Source organism: Epinephelus lanceolatus, chromosome 16 (genome assembly GCF_041903045.1).
Source record: "Epinephelus lanceolatus isolate andai-2023 chromosome 16, ASM4190304v1, whole genome shotgun sequence".
Taxonomy (NCBI): domain Eukaryota; kingdom Metazoa; phylum Chordata; class Actinopteri; order Perciformes; family Serranidae; genus Epinephelus; species Epinephelus lanceolatus.
Genome location: NC_135749.1, coordinates 7,895,001 through 7,901,855, shown reverse-complemented (window position 1 = coordinate 7,901,855; position 6,855 = coordinate 7,895,001).

Below are 6,855 nucleotides of genomic sequence, written 5' to 3'. Positions count from 1 at the left end.
ACATCCCACCTGTGAGACCATTCCTTTGTCTTTTTTAATGATAGAAAAGGAGAAAAATGTTTATGAATCTCCTACAATGTGTTTCTTTTTTCCATACTTGTGCAGTTGAAGAGAATGGTGCATCTCTCACCTTTTACCAACTGATTTATTTCTAAGACTTCATAACATTAATTCGATGGTTTCCACTAACTGTGGTGATTCCCTGACTTTTCCTCTCCTGCCACAAGTCAAAGTTTTCACTTACCCAATGACATGTCTCAAGATCCACTTGATGAATGGCCACAAAACCTTGTGCTGACATTCATGTTTGCAAGACACTGAATCCTACTGACTTTGGTGATTGCCTTGACTTTCTTTAAGCGTCCCCGTGAGGCTGACATTTGTAGTTTTGAGTGAAATGTCTCCATAACTTTTGAATGGGTTGCCGTTAAATTTGATGCTGTCATCATCCCCAAGGGACGATTGTAGTAAGTTTGATTACCCCTTAAATGTTGCCTGACATTAGACAGAGCTGTCAACTTGTTGCACTCTGTTTTAATCTCCAGTGTGACATTGTGTCGGCTCTAACTGATTTACATGGGGAAGGGGGATTCAGTTTTTTCTTTAACCAATCACTGGAGACCAAGGTATCCCCCTGAACGTCACTTTAAGTCCACCATGATGTGCAACCATGACAGCATACTTGTTTTGTTGGGGTTTTAAGAGCGGAGCACAGCGAAGCAAAACAAATTAAGATGTCGGCCGATACTGAGAAGACATGTTGATTTAAAACAGCCTCAATAGCAGCATTTATCTTGTCTGTAGAGGTCACCATTGTTGTTATTATTTCTCATTGGTTCCAGCTCACAGCTTGACAATGGTGTTAAGTGGCATTTATACTCGGTCTGCGTTGGGGTTTCTGTGAAGAGCTGTAAAGTTTAGTTAATTCAAAACACACATTAAACACACATTAAACATGGCTTAATAGAGACACTTTCAAACACAAGTACACAAATCAGCTTCACTATAACTCGCAGCATTCACAGACAAACACTTGTCTTTATCTGGACGCATTTTCCCCACAAATACAACATGCTAACATTATTAGCACAAGCATATGGCATTTTACATTGTATAATTTAGCCTTGCAGCTAGCGATCTTTCCCTCTTCTCATATAAAACCAAGGACAACAGCAACATTTAACAAAGGTAACGGTACACAATTTGGCTCCATTACAACTCACAAGGTTCACTGACAAAACAACTGTCTTATACTGAACATGTTTTCCAAACAAATATAACATGCTAACATTATTAGCACAAGCCTATGGCATTTTACATTGTATAAATTAGCCTAGCAGCGAGCAGAGATTTCCTCTGCTCATATGAAGCCAGGATAAATCAAACACAAGACTTAAAATGCCATTTTAGTGGAGGCTTTATTGTCCTTTTTATTGAAATTAAACTAAATAAAAGCAGTCAAAATGCTCAGGATGCCATTACTCCACTATGGGTTACTGTTATATTAATGCTCTGAATGTCACACACAGAACTTCTTCAGGTCAAAACTTTAATTTCTCCTAATTTTTTCGCAAACCTAACACACTAACCTAAGATGGTGATTAAACAAACCTGCTGAACATCATTTTTACTGTTCTTTGTTCTGAGCTATTTTCTGTTTCAGTGCCCCACTTTTCCCACAAGAATCAATACGGTTTCACTTCATGTTTTAGAAAAGATATCAAATTGATTTTTACTGAGGTTTAGCCATTTGACAAGATATACAGTGCCGTCTTGTGCAGCGCTCACTTTGTTCATGCTTTGAAATGTTTTTCAATCGACAGCCAACACCTACATGCTGTTAGTAATTTAAGGGCACGCTGTGCTTCTGTGCTGGAGCAGAGGCACTTGTAAAACACAAAAACCACATGTGTACAAAAAACACAAACACAAATACGGACATGTGCACTCATACAGGAATAGAACATCCCAGCATTTAACAACTCCTCAACTGGCCCCAGCGCCAACAGCAACTCTTCTTTCCTCTGCTCAGTATCGGCCGTCTCTGTCTTATCTGTCTGACACTGCGGCATGCACACATTTGTCTTATTTAATTTTAAATGGGAAGTCCCACTCCGCCGTTGATAACATTTTATCTCCTGCATTTTAACGAGAGAAAAAGAGACAGACCAGCACTGGCTCCCCTTTTTAGATTTTGAGATCCCCATCCTCCCGTCTCATCAATTTGTTTCTCCACTTTAGACTTCCTATGATAGCAGTCATCAATTTATGAAAATATTCTACACCTGGGACTCCTCTCTTCTGTCTCTGCTGCTCTCGCCCCCTCAGTACTTGAAATGTATATCCAGAATAAGTGTCCATCACCACAACAGAACATACACACTGCCTCCTCATGTCCTTAGGCTCTTAAACTCTTCTTGCACACTCTGTGCTCCATTTACTCTGGTGTGCCTCCTTTTCTGCAGAGCTTTAGTTTAATTCATTTGAATCTGCCTGTTGTATTTATGGAGCATCGTTTCCATCCCTGCACCAAAGTGCTCGCGTTGAAGCTAACAAATAACTGCATGAGCCATATTTCAAAAAGGGGCGTTCAGTGTCCTTCAGAACTTCAGTTATTAAAATCCACTTTGAGAATCTGCTTTGTGCACAAGGAAAACATCTTTATACTTCTGTATTAATACCTCATAAACATAAACAATCAGCACAAATTAATAGCAAAAACAACATTTACAACGTGTTCATTTACAGTGGTTGTAATCAGCCACTCACTCCTGTAATAAAGGACTAAAACGCTTGTGACCCCGGTGTTGTCGTGATAAGTTTTCATCTCACAAAGCAGTTTAATGGAAATTTATACACTTCACTGCTTCACAGCGTGTTAGGGCACAGGGTCACTGTCAAGCAGCACTGAAGAGTTTGGAAAGTGTGCCTGAGCGGAAGTCAGCTGAGGACAGAGAAGGAGTATATGGTATCTGTGAGAGTAAAGGGAAAAATAACATGAAAAGCAACAATGGTATGGCTGAGGGGAGTGATTTATGATGATGTGAAGCCACAGCAGGCCTCTACAAGAGAGTAGCTGGCTGTCTGGCTCAGAGATAAGAGAGGGTAGATAGGATGCTTCCCTGACAGACAAGGTGACAATCTGGCCTCAGTGTGTGTAAACAAGAACGCCACTCTCTCCCTGTCCAACGACGGGGTTAACACCTCTGTCCGTCAGCCGGGCTCCCATCATCGCTCACTGGGCACTCTCCTCCCCGTCTGCTTGTCAAGGTCTGGGAGAAGGGAAGTCGCACCTTCTGCTGCTGGTGCGTGCCAACATGGCTGGCAGAGGGAGGAGACGGGGTGGCACATGGTGGCACAGGCTGCCAGAGTTTTATTAGTTTCCCTTCACAGCCTCGGTTGCCCAAAAAAAAAGATCAGACAAGGTTGACAATCCTCTTTGTCTGCGCTGTAAACACAGCGGTCCTCAGAGCCACAAATCCCTTCAAGCAAGACTGAGTGGAGTGTTTGGGATGATACAGTAGTTTGGATTAACAGCCCACCAACAGCTCAGCTCGCTCCTTGTGTCAGACCGATACTGGAGGTCCCTACTCAAATGTATATTAGCATTTGATGTAATATATTTAGACTTCAATAGTTAAGAGGAGGTCGCACAGATCCATGAGTTTTAGGGCTTATCGTATGGAAGGATGTTCAACAGTGGATTAAATGATAGATTTTAAAACTCATTTTATAAAGTCATGTACCAAAAATGTGTGCTTAAAGCTAAGGTAGGCAGAAATCTGGCAAAGGCAAAAAAGAAAAGATCTCATTTCATTGTATTTCACTGTAACAGCTTGTATTTCACTGTAACAGCTTGACTTCAGCCAGCGCAGCCCCTCCGGCACCAGGTCTCACAGCAGGCTGGTGGCCAAAGGCAGCACCAGGTCTAACCCGTGTAACAGCAGCAACAGAAAGTTTGCTGACCCAACAAGGAGTCAGGGCTGTCCAGTCCCCTGGAGCTGGGGTTTGCTCTGGCTGGAGATAGGCTACTGCGGCTGATGACTGGGAGTCCGTCACTGGAGCTGTTGCCCACTCTCCTCCCGGCGAGGTGGTCTGTAGTGGCAGGGAGTGAGTCGGAGGACATACTCTGATTCTAGCCTCTAGCTAATGTTAGCTACATGAACATGAACTTAGCAGAAGACTTAATTCTCCTAAAGACTCTCCTGTAGACTCTTTTTGGGAAGTCTGTCTTCCTCTTTGCTTTGCAGTGTAGGCAGTTGTTGCTGATGCTGGAACAGCACATTTCTCTGCCATTGAATCAGGCTTTCACTGAAAGGACGTGCACACACATCTGCATTTGTGGAACAGCCTATAGGAACGTGCTCTCTCCGAAATGACCTGTGATTGGCCAGAGTCTCCTGTCACAGGCTAAATCTTCTAAAGCCTTCTGAAAACAGAGCCAAGAGGAGGTGCAGAGGTCTAGTTTTCACTCAGTCCATTTGAATGACAATATGCTCAAAGTTTATTATCAGATTTTTGCCCTAATAATGCCAAAATTAAACTGCCTACCCAGCTTCCAACTTCTTTGATTCACATGATTTTCACAGCAAAAATACAACATTAAAACCTTTACTCATGGAAAACTATGATGACCTGTTCCATTTTTTGTCAGCAAATTAAAAACTAAATAATGTGAAAGACAAACAACACATTACTGTCTTATTCAGTGACTTGGATGCATCTGTGGAATGACTCTGTAGCTCCTGATTACAGAAACAGTTTCCTCCTGTTGGATCTTGCATTAATTAGCATTTTGCCTGTCAGTAATTTTTGTTAGTGGTTCTTGGAAGAAACCAATTTTGTGGACACAATTTATCTACAATCCGGTGAGAATTAGACAAGAAGCAACAACAAAACAGCTGGGAGAAAGTATGAAAACATGCAGGCTGCCATGCTGCTATTTGCAAGCTAATGAATCTCTATCAAGTGCTGTGTATGTAACATCAATGTTACTGTCAGTCGACTATGATTGTGTAGGTTCCAGGGATAATGTTGGCCGTCAACCAGCTAAATCCTCCAGATGTTCACTAAAGAAAGATTGGAAGTTATACTGGATTCACTGAGCGGAGTCAGTCTGTTGTTGGCCCTGTTAGTGCAGGGCAGAGTGAGATGTGTCAGACAGCAGAGCCTTTTCCACTAACCCCAGGATAAACAAGACAAGAGTGATACATGTAACCATGGTAGAAGTACACATTAAAGATAACAACATCTGTAGACTCAAACTGCTCAGAATACATGAAAATGAAAAATGCATGGCAAAAATGAGGCTAAAATTTCACAGAGAAAAACTACACTAAAATATGTTAGGTTTCTATGAACTAACAAAAATCAAATGACTAAAAACTAATATTCATTTGGGCAAATTTTTTTTAACTAAATCAAAATCAGAACACTACGTTACAGTATCCCCTTTTACACTGCCAGATTTTTGGCAAATGTTGGGCCGTTTTGCCGGCAAGCTGCGAGCGTTTAGACACACAGAGCCGGATTGGCGAGTTGATCCGAGGTGCCCAATTTTCCACCTCGTAGGGTAGACATATTGGTGGAACCCTTTTAGTTTAAAAAGACTGAGGCGGCCTTCCGCAACGGGAGGGGCTGTTGAAGACTTGTGGGAGGAGCTGTTGATGACGCCGCACGTGCAACCCACTGGCGGTGGATAAACAGGAAACAGCTGATAGCAAGAATTAGTGAGCAGCTAGTAGCAAGAGGGAAATGCAAACCTGACAGACACTGTAAAGATGAGCAACTGGGGAGACAAGGAATTGCGCGCCCTCCTTGCCCTCGCAAACGAAGAGGCCATTAACCGTCAGATGACGGGGACGGTGAAGAACAGGTGGACTTACGAGAGAATTGCCGAAGGACTGACCAGCCGCGGCTTCCCTCCCACGTCACTGTTTACGTCACATGCTGAGCTACACGTTTTGTTACTTGCTCACGCCCCCCATTGCCCCGAAAAAGGCACATTCTGTATAAACAAAAGTAGGTAGGCGGCATTTTGCTGCACTCCCCGATTTTGTTTTTATACTGCCAATGCTGAAAGAAGACTGATTGGACTTTCCTGCAAATTTGCACAATTCCTATCTAAAAAGGGCTACTGTGTCAGGGCAAAAGTTGAGCCAGGTTGTGTCGACCCAGTGGCATTTCTTTACAGTGCTATCACCTGCCTAAACATTGCCTAAATTAGGATATATTAATCAGTCAGTGTGTACATTTATTTAGCTCTTGGATCTAAAGCTAAATATTTTACCAACGACTGGCCAGATTGACATTAAATCTGTGTATTTGTGTTTCCCATTGGATGAATTTTTCTGAATTTAATGGTGACTATTTTGTCCTCTTGTTCAGTGCCAACATCTGGTCCCCTGACCAACGGTTAAGGTTCCCAGAGAATATTAAAACATAAAGATGCCATAAAATATACTGATCCTTCTTCTAGCACAACAATCAAGTAAAAATGCTCACTTATATGAATGAAATGTCAACTTAAGTCATGATCGCCAGAGGATGAACTCTTTCCACTTTGCATAACTCTTGATGGATTTTCTTCGGACAAACTTAAAGGATACTTTACTGAAACTTATTTTTGTATTTTTAGCCATTGTTCTTTTTTTAATCAGTTTTAATTAATTTTGTACGAACCAAGTGCCAAGGACACCTAGTGTTTTTGCATAATGAGGAATTATCATTGACTTCTTAACCTATTCAGCTGAAGTTTTTGAGGTAATGAGGATAAATTGTTGGCTTGTTTAAAGCTGCGAGTTTTTCCTATTACTGTATTTGTCCTGTTGGACTTTGACATAGCGACGTTAGCAT